Here is a 24,872-nt window from a genome sequence, read left to right on the forward strand (position 1 = left end):
TCTATTCCTAACGAGGTGTTGAAATATCCAAATCTCGCGCGGAATAATTGACCACGACGGTAGAGAATATCGAACATGGTGGACGACAAAAATTTCGAGGGAGAGTGTTTAAGGGCTGAGGGCAATTAAACGAGATCATCCGTGACTGGCGTTCCTGCGTGACCACCCCGCAGCGAAATATTTCGCTCGCTCTCGAAACAGGTTTCCGAGAATTTTTCTTGAATTTTAATTGCGGCTTACACGTATCGTAGGTAGGCACAGGGGAATAGGGCTCGTATAGATACGCTTGCTATCGAGTGCGATCGTGATGTAATATGTACGTCGTGTGTAATGGGCGTGTCGAGATTAAACCGGACCGCCGGCGCCATTCCGGGTTCGCGCTCTAAAAAAATCATTTTTTTTCCTCCCCTCCCCCGCTGACGCACGTATCTCCGATATTTTCTCGTAACACGCGAGAACATTGCGAAATGCGTAAAAAATTTCGCGCGTAGGCTATTGATTTGCGCTCATATCTCGCACCGTGAGACGTGAAAAAATTACATCCACAGGGATGTAATCTGCATCGAAGGAAAACAGTTTCTGAAATTATCTAGTATCCGAGAAAATAATAAACAACGAGGAAAAGCTAGTAAGATTCGTGACTTACTTTTACGTTTTGGATCATGTTCGATGGCTTTGAATCTTCTCGTATAGAGTATGAAGATTATTTCGACAAGCATTGTTTTATTAATATATTTTCGTGTATTAAAAAAAATCATTAATTGCATGATGACATCCGTTCGGAATGTATAATAAAATGAATGCGTAACATTACGCAATTAATTGAGTTTTTCTTCATCTTTTCGCGATGGAAACTGCGCGGTAATCTAGAATTGGATTAATAGTCCGGCGGGTATCATTACGAAGAAATTTGCATATTATTCGATTAATTATGTAATCGCCACCATCGGAAAAAGCTCTTCCAAGGATAATCTTCCAGCTGTGATCTTAAGACTTATCCTTTTTAATCTTCATCGCGCGGGGTAAATCTGGAAGCAAATAAAATTAATCGTTGCTGATTTATATCTCGAATTTCGTAATTTATTATATCATTCTCAACGAGTAACAAATTCAATCAGACATGTTAACATCATCGTTTGCTTGGCGTGTTTCTAATAATTTAATTTCACAGATCGCCTATTCCATTTGATTATTTTCGGCGTTATTACCTTACATGAAGTTCGAATAAGCCGCCGATAAAGCTTAAGGTTTTCGACGCTGCAAGCTTCTAAAAAAGGCAACTTTGCATGATCACTGATAAAAATACAACCGTGGGCTTCCTTCGAGCTCGCGAGATTACAATCGACCGAGGTAGTCGTGACTAGCGGCACTATCATTCGAGCTTCCCGCGGAAGCCAACTAATATCACGACATTTTCAAGCAAGGTCTCACCGATATCGGTGCCGTCAGAGTCATCACGTGTATTTGCAACTTTCCAAATTTAAATTTAACAAAACTCTATGAAGTTCACGTGCCATTGTGTTATGTTAATACAGCACTTGCCATCATGTTTAAGTAGAACTATGTTATTGTTTCGTGGCTATAACTTCGTCGAATTTACATTATACCTCGTATTAACATACTTCCCTGTACATTTTGATAAGTTAAACAAGTTAAACAAGCGCTAAAAGATGAATGAGTTTAAGTAAGTCAATTAATCAATCATTTTAATTTGTTTCGCTCAACTTTATCCTTGCGTTTCTTTCGTAATTTTAAAAATTAAGATTGAGCTTTTAAGCTTAACAAAAATAAAAGTAGCTAAGCACGAATTGGATCAATAATTTTCAGTTTTATTCCTATATAAGTACATATATCTTATAATTACGCTTTTTTTTTTACAGCCAATCCTTTTTATGATACCGGCACTTCACAATCGTAATATCGATGCAAATTCTAATTCGTAGTTCTTTCTTGCTGCTACAATTAGAATGAAGCAAAGTGATCGTGACTACTGGCATTATTACTGAAAGGTCCTGTAGAAAGACTGTTAATATCTCTGGTTCTCAGGCAAGGTCTTCTCCATGTCGGTTCCTTGGAAACAATTACGCCCCGTGGGTTATAATAACGAACCGTTCCTCTAGAATCGTACGTACATATGTATACGTGCCGTGCGCACGAATACATACACATGTACATACACGCGTAGACGAGCTGTGCTTTTATCGCGAGCGTGAGCATCAAGTGCGTACTACGAAGACGGATGGCCTCGTAAATCTATTGGCAGGGCGCATTCCCTCGTTTTCGCATTTTACTTTCTTCTTTTCTAACACGGCGAGGGCCTCTAAAGCCCACTCACCTCGAGATTTATCGCCTAACGCCAAAATGCCGATGGCGAACTAAAGCGCTCTAGAAAGGCATACCATTACTATTCCATTTTCTCAACAGCTATTCGCAACGATAAAAAAATATGTACCTATTCTGTAACAAAGGGATTTATCGCAATCAACAGCAGCAAGATGTGTATATACAAAATAAATTGAAGGTATACAAATGATAAAAAAAAACGTCGATTAACAAATGTATAAATATCAAAATCTCAGAGATTAGCATAATAAGCTAGATGTAATCAACAGCAGCAAGATGTGTATATACAAAATAAATTGAAGGTATACAAATGATAAAAAAAACGTCGATTAACAAATGTATAAATATCAAAATCTCAGAGATTAGCATAATAAGCTAGAAATATTACGAAGATATCCTTGAGGCAAGAACAATGATCGAGAACGATTGTCATTGAAACGATAATGTCACTTTCATTCCGTCAACAATCGTCCAGAGTTCTTACCGCATATTGTTTGCGTGATATTAACTATGAAGGGATTACAGTATTGCAAAAGTTCTTGACATTATCAAACAAATGTATACGATACACAACGTTCTAATCGTTTTAGCAAGCCTAGAGATAATAAAGCAAAGCAGCTAATTCGTGTAAGGCTAAAGAGTTACGCAAGTTTTACGGTATTCAGTGTCTATCCACACCTTTCCAACTTGTACTATAAGCTGGAACTGTCGTGTTATTACACTCGCGTGTCATACGGTGCTCAATTGTCTCAATAATTGTGGAGCAATACAGACCGTTTCGGCTACATCGTTTGCGACATTAGTCAACCGTTCATCTTTTTCGTGCAAATTTCAGTGCCACCAAACGATGTAATTTGCCTCGTGTCGTTTTACGCTTTCCTACTTAATGTATTTTGTCATGAACACCCTAACAAACAGATCGTTGCGCGACGATGATGTATTATTGGCGTAATAATGTGGGCCAGCTGTCAAAAGTAACGAACGCGCATCTTCTGCCCCTTCGAGAATGATGAAATTGATAGAATTGCGTTCCTGTGATGGTATACCTTGTCGTATGACATGTGTGGAGCGTGCACGGCATCGCATGTTGGCGACAATTTTCGGAAAACGCCATAAGTAGGACCCTTCTCGTAGTTCCTCGCCACCCTGAATATGAGATAATCGTGCAAATGTTCATCAGAGCTGCATCTGACGAAGTCATTGTTAGAAAGAAGTGAAAAATAGATTTGAAATATTCAAACTATAATAGCTTTTCTTAATATAATTTTAAGAAAATATGTAAATATGTATATTAATATTGTAAGTACTGCACTGTTAGAAATGTTCTTAAATTTCATTAACTTTTAAGTTACATAATTGAATTTAATTTGAATTTAATTTCATGACATTACATTAAATTTAATGTATTTGTAACTAAAAAGTATATTTATGTACATGTACATAAAATTTAATGTATTTTTCATGAAAATTTATGAAATTTAATGTACACGTTCATTACATTTAGATAACTACTGTAACTTAATTTTCAGTTAAATCATTCATTACTTTTAATTTCATTCATAACCACCAAATACACGTTCATTACATTTAGGTAACTTAATTTTCAGTTAAATCATTCATTACTTTTAATTTCATTCATAACCACCAGCTTCATTTACATATAAAGGAAGCTCGTGGTTACATTTCTAACAGTTGTACATTATTTATTATTAATACTTTATTAATTATGTCTTTCGCGATCATTTAATCTACGTCAAAAACAACGAAACATTTTAGGAAATTGATCACGTTCAACAGAACGTTTATTTTACAAATGTTCAAAGTTTTCTTCGTGTTGATTGGATTATACTTTTAGATAGGAACAGTCCTAATCTCAGCAAAGAAAAACTCAACAGTTGTAAAATAAATTTTGCTAAACACAGTTACAGCAATATGTTGTTAATGATCTTAATTTTGATTTATATTGATTCCTTTTTATTTAACACACATACTGTATAATAAAATCATCTCAGTTCTCTCGCTATTTTGCTTTTCTACGGCTCACTTATAGGACCCAGACACATTCTTGTCCATCGCGTTTCGACCCCCATATTTTCACGAACACGCACTCCGTAGAATCTTCACGTCGATGCTGTCGACGGTGGAAAGATAAATCCTCCCTCTCGCTTCTCGGTTCGCTTTCTCAAGCTGACACTAGCGAATTAACAGATCGCACAGTGGCAATTAAACCCCCCAAAAGGATTCGAACACTCCACGGCACGACGGTTCCCATGGTTCCTCTATAGTGTCCGCGTGCGGGAAGAGAACGGCGGGCGATAATAAAAGAACACGAACGAGATGCTCGCGAGGGGGATGAGGCACGAGTATCGTCGACAACCCCAGCGCGGCGTGATGCACATGAGAAAGATCCCCTGCGTTGCGGCGGGGTCGTGAGACCGTTGTAAAAAAAAGAAGTGAAAACTAAGAGAGGAAGAAACGACGGAGGACCTGGCGAAGATGCTACGTCGGTGCGCAGAGGGCAATATTTACGAGAGGGGTTGGGTTCAGCCATGGAACGTAATTGCACCGGCTGGGGTACCCTGATTTATTGGGTTATTACCGATCTCGGCGCAAGAAGAACGCGTGGTGTATGGGCATCTTCGCCCCCGCGCCCTGGTCCTTCGAGACCTTACAAAATGGCGGGAAAGAATATTGTTGAAACGTATATGTGCGTATTCTACGAACGTATAGTCACAATGGCGACATAAAAAAATTGATGGAAGCTAGCTTAAAAATTTACAAAAGAGATTCCTACAAAAAAGTTATAACCTTTCTTCAAAGAGTTGGATATATGTGACCATATAAATTTGATGTTACCAGAGTAAAAATGTTAAGAGACTAATAAACTACATTTCGATGTGCAAATAAAAATCATAGCAAGAAGAAACCTAAAAGTTGACATGTGGTATTTATATCTTCATAGTGCAGGTCTTTGAAGTGTTGGGTACACACGACTATATAAATTTCATTTTATTAAAGGAAAAGATTTTATCAAAGATATAATATCTCGATAGATAAAAGTCAATAAAAAGAGGCACCAATTGACACTATGCTGCTTATATCTTTATAACTTGTAACACAGCGACAGTTATTACACTAAGTGATCAAAATTACAGGGCCATTAAATCACAATGTGACATTTATTACTTTCATGTAATACCATATCATTTAACTGCCAATAGTGTTCTTCCTCGATAATGCGCTATGTGTTTTTCATGTTTAGTTAATCGGCCTCTAGTTAGTTAAACTGTATAATAACGATGGTCGTTGGATTGCAAATAAAATATAGCAATGTGACGACAAGTCGCTATGTCTGTATGCGAATATGAAATGTAACAGATGTAAATATAATCGTATTTCTCACATGTAACATAAATTATTGATTTTAAGCACCTTTAAATTCATAATGTCAAATTATACTCAACTTGAGTTATTTTTAATAATTTCTGTAGGTGGTCACTGCTCCTATTCTCAATATGTCTTTAATTTTAATTAACTAGAACAATGAGATAAAACAGTTTAACTTAAAAAATGTATTTAATTTAACTTAAAGTTTGGTTTATTATTTACCAAGTGCATATATATTAATATGAACGTCCGTTTACTAAGCAATTCAACTACAGAAATGGATCGATTTACATTTTGACACACATGGAAGTTAAATATAACAAAATGTTATTTAACTTAAGAAATTGGGTTACTATTGCTCTTTTGTAGTATATATCTAACAGTAGATAACTTAGACAGATAATCAATAATCATTAATTTTTTTTTTCTTCATGTTTCATGTGTTGATGTATTGAACAATAATAACGAGTTACAAGCCAAAGGCTTTCTTTGGTATGCCTATTCCATCACCTCGAAAGGACTGGATCGACGTATAAAAGAATGGAACAAAGTGCAGTGCTTTACGTCTACCTAACATCAAATCTCGCATTGCAGCGCGTACGCCTTCACTTTTACGCGTGGCAAATAAAACCAAGAGCCAGTCGACATCAAAATTATACGTATAGATGGCATTGATATATGGCCGAGCGGGTTTTGATAGACCCGACGGCCCTCGCGGCCGAGTTATAATCGCGCCGCGCATCGCATCGTTTTCTCGCCGAGCCGGAATCCTCCATTTTGAAACGCGCCGTGGTAATGTTAATGCCCGATGTTCGTATACTGCAGAAAGGATCAGCGGGATCATTGGATTTCAACTCCTTCTCAAATCATAATTATTATTTCCTATGAATATATAATATTGCGCGTACGTTGTGTTCTTTAATTGCATATTTTTTAACATTGAATTTATTCACTTTGCCTTATTTAAGCTCAACTTATATGTTGTATGAAACACTTGTTTAGTGTATAAGAATAGTTTAATAATACATTGCATACAATTAACGTACGAATTTTTGCATTTATTATTTTACTTACTATTTAGCATAAGAATTATGTATTAATATCGACACTAAACCATATTTAATTCTATAACACCGTATCTGCATTCGAATCTCTATCATGTGATCCACAAAGTATTAAAATACGACGTTATGCTTCGCGTGCCGCAAAACGATAGCCGTAAATATATAATTAATTGAGTGCTAGTTAATTACTTTCCTGGGATCGTAATAAACAAAGACTGTCGTCCAATTTGCTAATAGGCGTTCTTATAGATTTCCGTTTAATCGTCGAAAACATTCTCACACATGTTTTACATATGCAAGTAAACATGATTTCATCCGATTCATATTGTTAGCTTTATTTCGAGTTGTAATTAGTATTACTGGTTATCCGAGTTATAACTAGTTGAACTTAAATAATTATATATTAAAGTCAAAGTCTTAACTTTAGTAACTATATACATTGACTACAACAGACTGCAATAAGTGTGTACATTTACTGACTTAATACTTCGACTATGAGATAATACGCGTAAATACAAGTAAATCTGTTAGAACATTTTAATCCATAATGTAAGAAACGATTTGTTTAAGGCGTCGATTCACGAATTCCAAAACGAAGTTTGGCTTTTTGCCCAGCACGACCTCGAGTCGGGAATGGGTAGAAGCAACCTCGGCCTCAGGATATAAATCTTTCGCCGACAGATGCACCGCCCTCGACGTTCTGCATCGACCAACCAACCGACCAGAATTTCTGAGGGTAACGCCCTGAAAAACCAGACTCGCCTTGGATACCTATTGCATTTGCATGTCATTTCGAAGAAAACTATACCCTGTGAGTAAAACTAAGAGTAAAAACAAGAAATGCAATAAAATTGCCCGATGTATAGCCTTTAGTCACTTTTTCTCAATAAAGCTATTATTTTACATATGTTATACGTATCTATGCACACATTTGATTTAATATCTCATGACATTTGATTTAATATCTCTATTCTTTAACGAATGTAGTATCGAAATTTATTCTTTATTACAAAATAGGTAAAATTTTCATTTACATTTATAACAATTCTATTAACCCTTCGATGCTACACTTTACGTTTCAAAAAGCAAGAAATGTTTTAAAACATTCCAGCAACGATGCAGCAACGTTACACCGCAGCAACGTTAAATTCGCTTTTGATATTTTATCACGTGAATATTGTATAAAAAGTATTGTGTAAAAATATACATAAAAATGAGCATATTGTAACCAATTTTTCTTTAAATATTAATGAATATAACGGTAACAATGCAAATATATGTATCTTTATAAAAATCTTGATAAAAATGTAAAGCATATAAAGTAAGGAAACTTTTGATATACCGTATGAGAGTGTCACCGAAGGGTTAAGGTAAAATTCGATAAAAAATTGAAGATGCATCTTGTGTATCCAACCGTGCAGAGGAACCGCGATGCAATGCTTCTGTAAAGAACGCAATAAAGTGCCACGATAGTAAATAATTGGTAAACAATTCCGCGATGCGGCGAGTTTTTTTTCTACGAATTTTTGATGAAATTAATAAAATAAACGTGGATATGAGAGGAAGTTAACCTCAGGAACAACACGTGTCGCGTGATTCGTGAATTCCCCGCGGTTGGTTTCTAGCTTTTGTTGTACATACTTGCATTCGTGACGATTCGCGCCGTCGGCGAGTACGTAGCATGCGTTCCTGTACGCAACGATAGATCTTGGAACTGTACATGCGCCTTCGGTTACATGCACACCAACATATGTACGAGTTTTCCTCCCTCGAGGATACACGGATGCTAGCCTGTCACGCGATTCTTCAAGAATCGCCTTGAATCCCGCTACTACTTCAAGAACTTGAGAAATTTTCAAAAAACTACTACTTCAACAAAGATATTTATACGATTTATTCTTTGAGTATTGAGACATTAAGATAGTTAATTTTTTAATATTTAAGCATATATTAAAAATATTTATATGGACATTGTATGTATAAAATATAGTAAAAAACGATGCAATAATTAATTAATTATTTTAAACATATTGAGGTTTGAGGTTAAGATAATTTAAATAATATGCAGAAAGGCGATTGACAAAATTTAAGTATAGTAGCGAAGACTATTTATTTATTTAAAGAAATGATATATGCAGTAAGTATCGACAAAAATTCTAATATTTCATGAGGATCGGGACATGTTATACGAGCAGAGAATATCTTATCGTTGCGGACGTTCTTTCCGCACTAATAGTGCGGAATCTCGTTCTCTCCTCGCCGCTCTCAGTCCTGCCATTGTATAACGCGGCAGAGATCGATGAATATTCACGAGGAGAACAAGCCCGATCGCTCTTCCTCGCGACGGCCCTGACTTATGTCTACTGTCGGATTTTTCATTATGCCGTCGTACTTGCCTCAGATTTAATACGAACGTGAAGCTTCCCGAGAGCCCATCATAATTCTCTTCCCTCCAACATGTACTTTTACTGATATTACTCCATCCATTTTAAGGAGAGTTTTATGATATATTTCATGTAATACCGATTTTATAATAAACAACCTAAGGAAAATTTTCTAAAAATATACAATACAAAATACAACTATAAATATTTCTCTATCATATATATTTAAATATTAGGAAACTATGTAAATATATGTATATGATAGATTGTGTATCTCTTTCATACAGATTCTTTAAAATTCTTTAAATTAACTTTTAATGAAAAAAAGTTCTTTTAAATTAACTATATAATAAAGTTATATTATTCACTGGTATCAAGATAAATACGCAAAACATAATATGCGACATTCTCTTGTATGTTACAATCGCGTCAAAGTTTTGTTCTTGCTATTTCGCAAAACATTGTGAAATTTTCGTGCGGTTCACAGTCGTCTGGCGAGGACTCGAGGTCCAGTATCGAGGCCCGGAGGTCGTGCATCACCAGAGTCTGGCAGGATAATAGCTCTCTCTTTCGAGGAGTCTTATTGTCGGACCATGCGTCAAGTGATTGATAGGCACCGAACCGTAGAGCGGAGCGCGCCACGATATTTCGAAAGCTGCACGCGCAGCAAGAAAACGATGGCCGAGAGCTTCGTGATGCGAGGTACGCGTGCGGTACGCCTGCACGCGGAAACTCGCGTGAGAATCTCGCTGTATTCCAGCCGAGTCCGCCCGCAGACTCGGATGCAATCTTCCTGGATCACGGTCATGAACTTCCTACGTGAAGCGATCAAGGCCGCTAGTTTCGCGGCGGACAGAGAAAAGTCGATAGTTTGATATTTCGTCCGCAAAACGTAAATGCGCTATCTTATTACAAGCTGACACAGGGCATCTTCCTTTTCAATACGGTATCGGATAATATTACCAAGGCACTTATCGTACTAATAAAATATCAAAAATGATTGAAAATTATTAGACGTACCAGCGTCATTATGCTTTATTTATGTAATTATTTCCGTCGTGGAATTTTTTGATTATTTTAAATGTGAGTAGTCTCGCAAATTTTTTAATTCAATATTTCTCTTATTTTTAATGCTTTAGAAATCACAAATTGACTTTCGATGCAACAAGTCAATACATAGAAAAACAGTTTCGTTAAAATATCTAAAAATTTAACTAGATAACAGAAAATAATTTTATTAACTATCAAAATAATTACGAGGGTAGTTCGAAAAGTTCTCGGCCTGACATAGAAATGACACCGAGAGTATCAAATGGCTATGATTTTTCTTAAGTTTGATCCTACAGAGGGCCTCCGAAAAAGTTTCAGACAGATGCGGTTAGTAGTTGATCTGTTGCGTCGAATAAAGCAAACAAGTTTTTTGGTATTTCTCGAAAACTTGTTTCTCACATTTCTGCAATTGCAGTCGCAAAACTTTATGAGTTGTGCTTCGAATTGCTGCTACACGCATCGTACTCACTAGATTTAGTCCCCAGTGATTTTTTTCTGTTTCCGAATCTGAAGAAATGGCTCGCTGGAAAAAGATACACTTCAAATACGGAGATCATCGCTGAGACAAACGCTTATTTTGAAGGATTAGAAAAATTGTATTATACTGAAAGTCTAAAGAAGTTCGATATCGTTGATCTAAGTGTATTGATTTACAAGGGGACTATGTCGAAAAATAAAAAAAAAAGCCATAAATCATATGTTTTCTTTGTCAGGCCGAGAACTTTTCAAATTACCCTCATATATAAGACGTTCAAACTAATTACCAGAACATCAAAACTTTTGCAGTATTGCTCATTATGTTTGAGTATTTTGCATATTATTTTGATAATCAATAAAATTATTTTCAAATTGCTATCTATATTTTTAGACACTTTATCAAAAGCATTCTTAAGATTATCATTAACATCAGATTATTAATATTCTTATAAAGATGCTTATTATAGTATAAAAAATTATTAAATTGCTTGTCAATTCGATAAGTGATATTACTATTTTAGTTCTGCTCATAATTGCGTTTCAAGATCAAAAAAGATTTTGGCGTGTCCTCAAAATCAGATATGTAGGTATATAAAAAAATTCGTATAGAAATACTTAAACACTATAAGTTCCGCTTAACCTTTCATGACCGATTTAATCTTTTTTTTATCACTTTTATTGATGAACATTTCATAATAGGTGGGACACATACATATGTTCCACTGGTCACGAAAGGATTAATTAGATTTATTCTTATCGGTGTCGAAATTCGTATCGTTTTTAAAACCATTCTTTCCATGTAGACGCAAATTTATTTTGCAAAATTCAAGAAGCGGATTATCATATATCAAATATGCATGAATGAAAGTTTAATCTTAAATTCTTTCTTCTCTAACCACGCGAGTATATCGATCGTCATACGTTCCAACCATAAATGTCTCCTTTTAAATCCAATTCCGGCAACTCTCTCAAAGTGATTTTCCACGACGGAACTAGAGCCGCAATAAGGAGGGTGTGCTGAAGAAGCCTAGGTAGCAATTTGACCGGCCGGCGGAGTTCGTTGCACTTTCCTGTGTCAAGGCTCTCTCTTTCTTCTTTTAACCATCGCACCGTTCAACTTTTGGTGACGACGACAAGGACAGTGCACAATGTCAATGTTGTGCGCACAGTTGACACGGTGGTAGACGTTTCGCCTACCGGGACGTTCATTATCCCCGAAGAATATTGGTTTCAGAGGTGTATAATGTTGGGGACCGGTGGTCATCTGCCGCGTGATCCGCTCTGTATGTCAGGTGGAGCCATGCAGCGGGACTCGACCTCTCTTGCTCTCGCATATCATTATGAAAATTGTGTTCGAAAGGTGTAAGCCGCGAGTTTGTAAGCCGTGCACATGCGGCGGCGGTGGCGGCGACGGCGGGCACCATGCGTGTTGTACGTAATTCCTGATTGAAGGGATCGTCTGCGGGGAAATAGCAGGCTCGACCATAACCGACACGTGGTTCACGCCCGAACGCGGAACGAACAAAAGCTGGAATCCCTTTAACACTTTAACTCCTAGCCTCGCGTGTAATCGCCGGCGTAAACAGACCATACGTTTCGCGAAATGAGTAACAGTGCTCATGCCGCCGTTGCGCGTTATGATCTTAGTTGCTCGGGGTCCGGTTAGTACTCTCCGTACTGTATCGAAGAATTGGTGCGACAAGGGAAAGTACACTGAGAAAAATGGTCTGGTTGGATTAAACAGTAATTCTGGTGGAAAATGGACGAATCAGAATTTTCTAGTTATGTCTATTAGAATTCTAGTTGAGATAACTAGAATTCTGATTAATATAATTATTCTGGTAAAAATAAGAATTCTAGTAGATTTTACCAGAAATATGGTATCAACCAGAATTCCGATTATCTCAACTAGAATTCTAATAAATTTAATCAGAGAGAGAGAAGAAATTTTTGATTCGTCCATTTTCAACCAGAAATTTTTTTCAGTGTAGAAAACACAATTCTAAGATAGGACAAAGCGCGAGTGAGTTTTATTTTCTTAGAAAAATGTTATTTCAACCATTTGAGACATGCGGAATTTACAGCAAGAACTATACATTTACAAATTAAGTGATGTTCGCCCAATTCAGCCGTAATCGCGGTGATGCATAGTTCATTTAATTAAAATTATGGCTTTATACACTTGCTTCGCAGTACATTCTAACAATTCCAAATCAAACAATCCCCATTGTATATCTTTTCACAAACACTTCCCAAGCGACTGAAGTAACACGGCACAAGCCGTCGGAAGAGCGAGAGCGTACACAGCAAGAATCGCGTGGTGTTAAGTATGGAACCGGCGACTTCCGACGGATGGAAACGCTTGGAGAAATCTCCCTTCGGGTAAAAAATACCTTGATTTCCTCGAATGTACATCAAGTCTCTTGCCGTACGCAATGCACTCTGATATATGCAGGCGCGGAATCTGTTTTAGATACAAATCCTTCTGGCATGCAAGCACGTATCCGAGCGTGTCTACTATACAGTTCAGCATTAGTTCTGTAGACGTTGGCATACGTACATCGGTCGTTGTGGATGTATATAAGCGCCTGGACTATGAGCTACGTTCACCGGAAACCATTCTTCCACCGGCCGCCCTCTTGGTACCTTTTCCGGTGCGGAGACTGTAAATCTCTCTTGGCACGCCAACCGTTCCGTAGAACTCGCCCAGAGTTCTCTAAAGTGCGCTATTTTCATGGCCCACCCGGCCCTGCCCTTCCATGATTGAGCGGCTTAGATCACCTCCGCCGATCAACGAAAGCTTACGAAAGATACCGCCAGGCAAGTTACACCCTCCACAGGCACCTAGGAAGTTTCTGTCGGAACATGGTAAGCTATACGGTGGTTAGTTGATCGCATAGCCACCACACTTACGAATGTGTTATTCGGTTTCGTTTTCGCTCAAACGAGTCGACTAACACCAGGTATCCCGCGCATATCGGTCGTACTTAATTACGCGTAATACGTGTAAGTGAAAGATTCCTAGGCCGCCTTTTAGTTGTTGTTATTTATGCACGAGAGACAGTTACGTACAAAATTTGTATCAGAGACTTGAAGTTCAAACCATTTACATAAATCGTATTAATGTCATATTCAGAAATTATGATTAAATTACACTTGAGTTTCTTCTTGTTGGATTGATTAAGTAGATTAAAAAATTTATTGTAATTATAATTCAAGTCAGATCATAAATATCAGTAAATAATTATTTATCAAATCAATAATTAGTTGAAGTAAATTATTACTACCGTAAAGTCATTTTAGACATCATATTTAAATATCCATCTTGATTAGCTTCTGGTAATTCTACATAGTTGTTATGCATGGAAGACGTATATGTATTATATATGTATTAAAGTCTTATAGCCCTTAAATTGTTCATATAAATTGCATTAATGTTCAGAAATTGTGATAAAATTGCGCTTGAGCTTCTCATTAGATAGCAAGTAGATTAAAAAATTTTATAAAATTGTAATATTCAAGTTTGATTCCATACATCAATAAATAATTATTTATTGAGTCAATATTTAGTTGAAGTTGATTATCACTGTCATGTAGTCATTTGATACATCATATTTAGATATCATAAGTTTTTCAGCCTTGATTAACTTTCGGTTTTTTTACGTAATTTTTATGATCTGTGCATGAGAGACAGTTTACATATAAAATTTGTATTAGAGTGTTGAAGACCGAACCGTTTATATAAGCTGTATTAATGACATTCAGAAACTGTGATAAAATCACGCTTGAGCTTCTTTTCATTGGACAGCAAGAAGATTAACAAATTTGTTTTTCAATATCAATCATTGTAATATTCAAGTCAGATCACATATATTAGTAAAGAATCATTTATCAAATCAAATCAGGTCGCATATATCAGTAAGTAATTATTTATCAAATCAATAGATTGTGGATGTAAATTATCACCATAATGGAATCATTTTAGATATCATAAGTTTTCCTTGATCAGTTTCCGGTTACTTCATATATTTATAGGCATAATAATTATATATATTAGTGGGAAGTTAACGACATAAAGAATATGCGCGATAAACAATCTTTTACTAACGCCGTGTCATCATAACGGTTTGTTCAGAATACTTTTTTTCACTCTATCTTCTCTATCCTTCGGCATCGTCAAGGCGATGCTTCGCAAGCACCACGTCTAAGTTCTAAAAAAGGAGTGTACGACCACAAAAATGCATTTACAGCCATCTACTTCCACCTCCGGTATTCGTCATCCTTTACCTATCTCTTCTTTATTAGTCCTGTTACCTTCAAAATCGTCTTCAAGGCATATTTGATTACACTATATAGTGTTCCCGTTAGAATATTGCGATAAATTTCAATCGACGGTAACTCCTGCTTATCTTCGTCCATTATCACCATTTCGAGTATCTTCATCCTATTTATCTTTCCACATCATGTTCACAACGCTCCGAATCAAAAAATGATCTCATAATCGATATGCTACATTAACTACATCGAAGCCACTCTCGTAGATCTGTAACGGTTTTCACCCAGCAGCAGTAATCGTCTATTCGACCTTCCTCCACTCGTCCTTCCGCTCACGATTACACCGGAGGCATTCGACGTGCGGTCATCAGAATAGCTCTGCATCAGCTCTCCATGGCGAATCGGTCGCATGCCTTGCGGTTAAGAGGTCCGCAGGTTTGAATCGTCGGTATCGATTCGGGGCTGATGCCAGACACCGCGTAATAGATCTACTATTTCGAATTTAGTACACAATCGAATGGAATATTTTCTTGGCCATCTCTGTTTTCTAGATCTTAATAGAGTATTAATCAAATTTAGTTTTATAGATTTGCTTTTTCTTTTCAAATAGAAAAACTCTCCGTGGAAATACAAAATCTACAAAAACAACAATAAAAGCATATGTTTTATTATTATTAAATAGTTTACTAGATCCTGGATCGATGTAATTCAAGATTGGTTCATCTAAGAAGAGTGTAGACGTAAAAAATTTGATTCAATGACTTAAGAATATTGCACAAATATTTCTCTAAGAGAGAGAGAAAAATGAAATGTTTCTCTTAGATTCAAGATATCAATTCGGATACTTTAAAGTCACACAACTGTCGACAATCTTGACACTATCCGCAATGGTTGCCACAAAATATGCGACCGTTCCGATCGCGTGGCTTTTGCGGTCGTAGGAAGAGACGAGTGCAGACCAGACACCGCGCCAAAACGGTGAAATCGATCCGTGTCTGACGGCAGACGCCACATAATGGATCACTGGTGCTCCAGTCTCTCTCTCTGCATCTCCACCTCTTCCTCCCCTTCCTTTCGTGCTCTGTATCTCCGAGGTCTGTGCGGACGTTTGGGTCGCGATGCCTCGCGGTGGCTCTCGCGCGGATTCTGGCCCCCGAGGGGACCCGAAAACCTAGCCTGAAAACGCACGCGGATAATTGGGGATAATGCCGGGGTTGCCGAGGCCCCGTAATTGCACGAGACCAGGCCCTTTCCAGGTCTCGCGCTCCCCACGGTCTCTTCCTCGCTCCGCTCGGCTCGCTTGGCCCTCGCGCTAGCTGTCTGTTCGTCTGTCCGTTTGTTCCTTCGTTCATTCGTTCGTTCTGCTAACGTCCGTCTGTCGACCGCTTTCGCAGAACCCGATAGTACTAATTCGTCGGTTTGTTTCGTGCTGCCGTGTTATTACAGTCCGGACCCGCGTAGAGTGGGTCAACGTGGATCGCCAAGTTCCTGCAATCCGCGGCGAAATGCGGCCGCGGCTGCTTCTGACCCCGAAAGCCGGCGATTTCAAGACAGTGTTCTTGAAAATTACCTTATTGTACACATCGTGTCACGTTACGTTCTTTTAACGATTGCTTGCGTCGTTTGACAACAAGAACAGCGGCTCCATTTTATTTAGGCCGAAGTGTCCGGTAGGACACCGTACGGTGAAAGTAGCAGACTGTTAGGTAATCAATAATGAGCAAATTATAGATATAGCAATAAAGTAATAACATGTTGTATCACTGATGATTTGCATAGATAGCATAAGACATATTAATCATATGGATACGCAATAACGATATCATTTCGCTGTTCGGTCCAAGTCAACTTTCAATATAGTTGCATGGAAGCATAATTTCTTAATTAATATATGTATAAATATCTGCCAATAATCATTATCAGTAACATAAACATAATTAGATTATAATGAAAAACGGTATGACCAAAAAAAATTGTGATTTAAATGAAAATACGAACAGGGAGATACCAATTTTACAACCATCTAGAAATATTATTCTTTGACGTGATTGTTCGATAACTGTATATTCAGAAAAATAAGCGAAGCGAGAAAATAAATAAAAAAAAATGACCGAAGCAAGAAAATAAGTAGAGGAAAATGAGTAGAAGGATGAGTTCAGGAAGAAATGTCTCTTTAAAGTTGTGCATTGCCGAAGACAGGTTTATGGAATGTGTTCCCAAAAAAAGCTACGAAAAAATTACTTTCACTAGCGGAAAGGTTGGTGATTAATAATTAACGGTTTGCACTGCACCGAGTAATTTTCAGTAAGGCATAACGCTCTTCGCGACTGGCTCTCCGGTAGGTCTTGTTTTACTTTCCGAGAATCTTCAAAGATTTCAAAATTGTTGCTTATCAGCGAATCAAATTTATAGTATTTTAAGAGTATACAGCCTGTTTGCTTTGCCCAAATTATTCTTCGATTCAATGTAAAACGTCTTTCTCGTATACTCTCTCAACTATGTCAATTTTCAATACAATAATCAGCTTCATTTTCTAATTATTGAACTCTTTAAGTACATATTTCAAATTGCTTTCTTAACCTTTCGGTGCCACTCCTAGTATGGCATACCTATAAGATTTCTTATACTTTGCTTTGTGTGTTGTAACTTTTCTATTAATACAATTGCTATTATCGTTACATTTCTTGACATTTGGAATTTTGATTTAAAAAACTTTGATATAATTCATTTTTATTTGCTATATGTTTATTTTTAAATGATATTCTTTACAATAGCCAGTGACAGATACGTAGTAAAATGATATAGAGTGGCACCAAAGGATTAAAATTCTATTACATTTTTTAATTGTTACGCAGTCATTTTTTTCTTTAAACAAAAAAAAAGATCATTTATTAATGTCATATAAATTATTAACTTTTTCAGTATAGGAAAAGTTAATAATTTCTATGATATTAATAAATGATTAAGAAAATATTAATAAATGATTAAGGAAATTTTCCTTATCTAATATCCACGAAAAAGAACATTAACATTAATGCATATTTAATAGGCCTTAATGCATGTAAGTATCTAATGCCAAATGATTAATACTTCAAGAGTAATGATTATTTAATCATTAACGATATTCCATCACACCTCCTGAAGGCACACTTTTATCTGGATCTAAATACCATTTTTCTCCCTTCCCACGGTTAAAATCAGCACGAAGGTAAAAATAACATAATGACAGACAAATCTCATCATCATAGAACTGTAAGTAACACGCTCTACAGTCAATGAACTTAAATTACGTCGTATCAGATCGACTTTGATACAATTATCCAATCCGCTAATAAGACAGGGGTAAACATCACTCGCTTCTACTTTCATGTGAATGAAAGTTGATGCATTGATAGTTCCGTTTCTTATCAAGTAAAAGGTCTTACGTGCACAAAAAACGGAAAACTTGTAATAAATTCATTGTTCTAAATAAATAATTATTTTTAGGATGTACAGAGTAACATTATATTTTATCTACTATCATAATGAATCAATAAATAATTATAATTGTTAATATTTATCGTTCATTTAATTATAAAAGTTCAAAAATTGATGGAAAAAAGCCAATCGATCCTCTTGTACACGAACACTTTGCATGACTATTTATTATTCATTCGAGTAAGCCGCGATTTTTGAGGCATTAGAAATTCATGGACGGAACAGCTGTATATTCACCTGGCCTATACCTAGCCACAATCATTGATCGCGTGTCGGGCATCTGAAAACACGCGTATGCATTGTTCGGATCGCAATGTACAAAAGTTCTTCCCCGTAGAAATTCCATCAATTGATAAAATGATGCACGCTATTTATATTCGTATTGTGATCAAAATATAATCTATAATTCCAAATTAAAATTAGTTTAATTAAATTCGCACAAAATTCTGATTTCTATTTTTCAATCTTAAGAAATAAAAAGTAAATAACATGGAATTATACATATAGTATCTATTTAATTAAATAGATATAAAATAAATAACGATAATACGTATCAATAATATTTCTAGTTGTTTTGTTACATGGAATAATTAAGAACCATTTGATTGAATCGATGTATAATATTAGAAAAGAAAGAAGATGACATCAGGACCGATCTCCATACATCGGTATCTTCTAAGACAACGTTACAAATTACCAAATAATCAATTAGCTTGGACTTCCGGCGTGCTTAAGCAAACAAATGACAAAACTCGTAGCGCGGCTCGTAAAATTTTTGGTAATTAGAGACTGCTGGAAGCGCAGGGCGGGGTCAGGACCAGGCCTAACATCGTTTCTTCACTTTCTTCGTATGGACGCATACTCCGCTACGGATGGGATCGCGCGCAAAAAGAGTGCAGCAAGTCTAATTTTACCGAGGGCGACAAAACCCGCGTGGAATCTGCATATAGATAGGGTCATTCCTGCAATGTAATAGAGACGTAGGAACGAGCTCATAGGATTCCAAAGTTTTTCTCCTAAAACTCGGCCGTTTCTCGACTTTCTCGGAATTCTGTGGCTAGCGTGAAACGCATGTTCCGAGACACCGCACAGTTTCTTTCCAAATGCTACCCAGATCGAACGATATATGTAGTTGTTACGCGCGAGATCGTTCTTATCACGAACAATAGACAGGGAATTTAATACGTCGTTATCATTTATAATTATTATATCCCACCAATGTGTGTGCGTGTATGTGTGTGCTCAGTAATGTTTAGCAATTCTATATGCGTTCATACAGTTGTAAACGGAAAAGATACTTCCTTGCGTTCGACTCAAATTTTAAATGAAGTAGGTTAGTCAATTCATAATTCATGTACAGTGTAATAAATACAGTGAAAAAACAACAGTAAGAGAAGTAAAAATATAACACCTCAGTAGCTACTTTATTATTAAATATTCTAACTTGCTCCCCAGAACTTCTAAACACCTGGAAGCAACGTGATAGAGTGAAATGTAGGTATATGTGAAAAACAAAATTTTAATTTCAAAATCGTTTACCGAAGAAGCTTGGAAGCTACTTTGTAATTACTTCGATCTAATAATAGTGAAATTAATGATGACTGTTTATTATCGCGCACGCGTCGCAAGGTACACGAAAGGTTCCACAGAAAATCGTCAAATCCAAAGCCGCCAATTTGAGGGGCTTCAATTCTTCACACTCGTCGGCAGTTCCAGTTCCTCATATGAAGGTTTCCGTCATCAGGATCATCACACGCGATATCCCGACGATCTCGATTGGTAGCCGACCGTAATGCCTGATCGACGGCGCCAGAATCCGAGGAACCCGGTTGCGTCGCCCGTCGCTGTGAGACACATCGGCACGTTCGGGCTATCATTAGGCCGCATCTGCCGCGCGGTTGCGAGAGGAAAGATATAAAAAAAGGCTGTAATAACCACCTTAAACGACGTATATTCCTTCATTCTTATGTCTCAGTCTTTGTTTCCGTGGCCGCGGGTTCATCGTATCATCGTTAAAGTGATCCTCCGCGACTGGCTCGGGTCGAAGGTGCTCATTTAGAGCCTGGGGCTTTAGGCGTGTTTCGACTATTTCTTCTATCCGGTACGGATGTATTCTGTCTCGTTTTCGAAGCAATGGGACACGAGTAGATGTCGCGTGTCCTTCGTCATTAATTTTAGACAAAATAATCCAAACATTTTTCAGTCTTAATCATTTATGTCCCATCAATAGACATATCAAGATATTTCTTACATAATTTTAGACAAATGTGTCTGCTATAATAATTTCCAAGTTATATTTAATAATTTACTATTTTAAATATAAGGATTTGGTAATTTTAATCTAATTTACACAAAAATACTAAAATTATTGCGAAGACCGATGAGTGGTAGCAGGTGTTAATGTTTTTGCCGTCGGAAAGACAAATGAGCGTTGCGACGGTCGACGTGCATGCTTCGCGGAAGAAATCGCCGACGGTGATTTCGTGCGGCAAGTTCAATCGGCAGAGAACTTTTTAAAATCAATCAAGGACATCCGCGTGGTCGAGATCGCGATTAAGCGTCCTTGTGGTAGTTCAAGGCTGAAGTGTCTCGGACACAAGATGAAATCGGGAGGTGGACCGGATCGCCCGCGGCTCCATCGAAATCCGTGAACGGGTTTCGGTACATTGATCGAGAACAGGAGTCCGTTCGATAACTAGGAGGATCTTATCTTAGGGGGCTCCCAGTTTCGACGGTCGCCGTACCTCGAGCTCTTAAAGGATGTACCCTCGAGGGACGACCGTGCTTTGAGGGCGCCGCATCGCGCCAACCACGCCTCCTCCACCGTTATTTACCTCCGTCCTCTTCGCCCTTGCGATTTTATTGCCTTCTTCTCCCCCTTTTTCGACGTTGGTCCACCAAGCCCGGGAGCGATAGATACCTTCGGCATCAATAATGGACGCAACTGGTCCGTCGATCTCGTCGATTTTACGAAAAATCGTAACGTATACGGAAGATCTTCGCGTCGAATAAAATATTTGCTATAATTCTTCGAATAATAACGAAGTTGTACAACAATATTATTGTTCTAATTTATGGATTCGAATATAATAATCATAACTTTGTTTTCTGAAATTAGTTGTAAAAATTAAAGTAATCACAGTATTACTGTACATATAAAAGTTGCATTATATAATAAATAATTAATGGCAAAATTTCCAACATTAACAATAAATAATTTTGCATAACGTTTATGTATGTATACATAAACAATAAATTATATATATATATATATTTATTAGATTTAAACAAATTTAATTTTAGATTTAAAAACAACTGGTAATATGTGACCTATTTGGAAGTGATATCTTTATGGATCTTTATGGAATTATGGATCTGATAAATTTACACTATAATATATTATTATTATAAAATTCCAATGGATTAAGTATCAGCCAAATAATTCTTATACTGTTGGATATTACCTTTACAACAATACCTAGCACTCAAAGCCCAACTACTATTATGATACGGTAGAGAATAATGCGTCTAATAAGTGTACCTCCGTGTTATCTGATTTTGTAAACTGACGTTTTAACTCCAACTTGTTACATATACTTTCTGAAATTACCAGTGGACAATGAGTAGCGTCTTTATGCATCCATTAACGCTCATAAGTCGAGTAAACAAGCGCTTGTAAGTGCCACATCGCATACCGTGGTATCTTAACGCCGTCGAGATAATACCCGCGTTTAACTTTAACACACGTTTGAAGATGATTCTGTCAAAACAATTTTACCATCGACAAAATAAACTTCAGAAAAATCTATGCTTTAATTTTTACATCGTGATCGGCTTCTGGGAACAGTTGCACGATCGATTTTTTTGCATTCTTCATTTTTTCTCGATGACTGAAAGGGCGAAGAATGCCCTCCTCATAGCATCAAAGTCTTTAATAGCACCCAGCTCTAGATCAGATAAGTTCTAACAACGTTACGTCATGTAGATCGCCTTGGGGGCTACAAAGGATCATCGACATCCCTCTTGAACTTCCTTCTTTCTTTTATTGCAATAACCTCGGTATCCGAAATTCTTGCGTAGGTCAGAGAAATGCTCACGGCTGAATAAGGGACGAAGAAAAGAAACTTTGAGCACAAAGTGAACACCCCCGTGAGGACGTAACTTCCAAGGATATAAATCTCCCGGGACAGTGATGCTCCTGCCGCCGGCAGGGAATTTAAGAAGAATTCATTCGGGGAGGCGCTATATGTTGAAGACGAAGAAGCCGTGCAGGATAGCGAATTCTTTTCGTAGCGACAACTAATAATTAAAAATCGTCTGTTAGTAGCTGATTGATTATTTCTATCAGCCAAGACAGTCAATTCTATATAAAAACTATTGTTCAAGCTGCTGCAACTGAGCATTCAATTTCTGAATAAAATAAAAAAATTGTAAAGTTTTATCAGCTATGGGATAATGATACTTAATTTGCTTTAGAAAATGTGTCACTAGTAAGCACACGTAAATATCTCAATTACATATCGACTTTCATAATCTTATAATTATTAGTAAATTCTAACGTTAAGGGTTTTCCTTGAACAAACTGAAACATTGAAACAGATATCATCGGCCTGTGTAGCACAAGTAGCTATTAAGCTATAACCTATTTAGAAGACTATTCCATCGGTTAGCTTAGGTAGTATCTACCGCACATGTGCACATTCCCATTATGCCAAACATTCGAAGTAAAACACTTAGCAAAACAACAGAGGAAAGAAAGTAAACTTTTACGGGAAATCGTACTTGGTCAGTCTTCACTATCACAGCAATGCTGTTCTACATGTAAAAATTGTGTGTAACGCCTAGCGGGAGAAGGATGAACGTTCTCCAAAATGGCGACCATCTGTCTGCGCTGCACGCACTCGGTAGCACGAGTAATCACGCACATGTCTTGAAGCTAAAGAGTTTCCTTGATATTTCACGGTTCTCATGCGTCCTTATAACACGTGCGAGCGAGAACACTTCACTCTGATGTCACCATAAGGGAAATAAATATAATCGATATTACGTCACCTGTCACAATTTCAACGAATGCAATCGCAAGGTTGATGGGCGGGTTGACGCGCGACGGGTTCTACAAGGATTATCTTTCAAGGTCGTCAAGATGGCGGCTTCCGACGCGCGTCTCGGCGCTTCGGAAGTCGCGGAGTCATCCCCCGATTAGAGTGACATTCGGAAACACGTTGGTCTCGTTGCGGATCGGAGCGCACGAGGCGGACAGGTGTAACGCGCAGCGGCAGTAGACACCAACTGATCTCACATAACAACGGCCGATAAAATTGTTGCGTTTCTACCAAAAATTATCCTCTTTTTTTCCCTCGCGGTATAAAAAGTACAAAATTGTGGTAATTTAGCCCCCACCAAAACGGCGATGGCGACGGTGGCGGCGGTAGCGCTACTCCGCTTGTTGCTTATGGAGAAGAGGAGAGGCATCGGGGGCACGAGTGAGAGAGAGAGAGAGAGAGAGAGAAAGAAGGAATTCCAGAAAGAAGAAGAAGGAGAGTGATAGTGCAAGACGAAGAGAGAACCGCAAAGAGAATGAGAGAGGTAGAGGAGAGGGGTGGACAGAGGGACGGAGACGAAACGGAGGCCTTTCGCTTGTGAATACACCGCACTAACAACTCGGGACAATTATGGTTCAATACAGCCGACGTTAATAGCAATAGCGGCTGGTTCGCACGCTCGGCATTCTTCGTGTTCCGGCTTCTATTCCGTATAGAAAAAAAAAACATGAATCGCACGGAATTTGCGCTTCATGCCATACGCGTTAAACCACATGTGTGACAACCAATCAATAATTGTCAAATAATAATAACAACATTGAAGGAAAAACAAACGCGCCGCCTACAGAAAATTATTTTCATATAATTCAAATGAACGATAAAATATATACAATAGGCACTTATTTAATTATTTTTTTTTTATTTTTGATGGTAAGAGAACTGCCAATTTAATACTATCTAAGTAAACTACGTCGTTTTATTCGTCTTCTATGAGAAACGTACCTCGAATTTGGCGCGGTCCATCGATAGCAGTTGCGATCAGTATTGAAAATTCGAAATCGGATATGACCGACGCAGAGAAGACTCCTCGAACCGCTCTGTATTTCGCGGGCACTGTTACTCCTGGCTCGCGTCGCCGTTCGTGTGAACACGGCCGATGCTTTAAGCCACCGAGAAGGGGCATACTATGAAATTAGTATAATCACGATCAAAATTACTCGCGCCGGGTAACGCTGAACCACCAACCGCCGCTCAAATAACCCGCCCCGTCGTCGCCAATCGGGACTCGCGAGTCGGCGGCCATCTTGCGCGGCGCCGCATGCGCGTCGGAAGCCACGAATTACCGCAAAAGTGGATAATTTCTGCTTGCAGGG

General features: G+C 37.6%; 1 long non-coding RNA gene across 1 annotated transcript; it reads right to left on the reverse strand.

Annotated features, from left to right (window-relative positions):
- On the reverse strand, positions 1 to 23,741 carry LOC108763755 (uncharacterized). Its single transcript, XR_001940236.1, has 3 exons — positions 23,510 to 23,741; positions 3,390 to 3,489; positions 1 to 1,028 (listed from the first exon to the last, which is right to left on the reverse strand). It is a non-coding gene; the product is annotated as an uncharacterized LOC108763755 (long non-coding RNA).
- Positions 23,742 to 24,872: the final 1,131 nt, after the last annotated feature.

Source organism: Trachymyrmex cornetzi, unplaced genomic scaffold (genome assembly GCF_001594075.2).
Source record: "Trachymyrmex cornetzi isolate Tcor2-1 unplaced genomic scaffold, Tcor1.1 scaffold381, whole genome shotgun sequence".
NCBI classification, from domain to species: domain Eukaryota; kingdom Metazoa; phylum Arthropoda; class Insecta; order Hymenoptera; family Formicidae; genus Trachymyrmex; species Trachymyrmex cornetzi.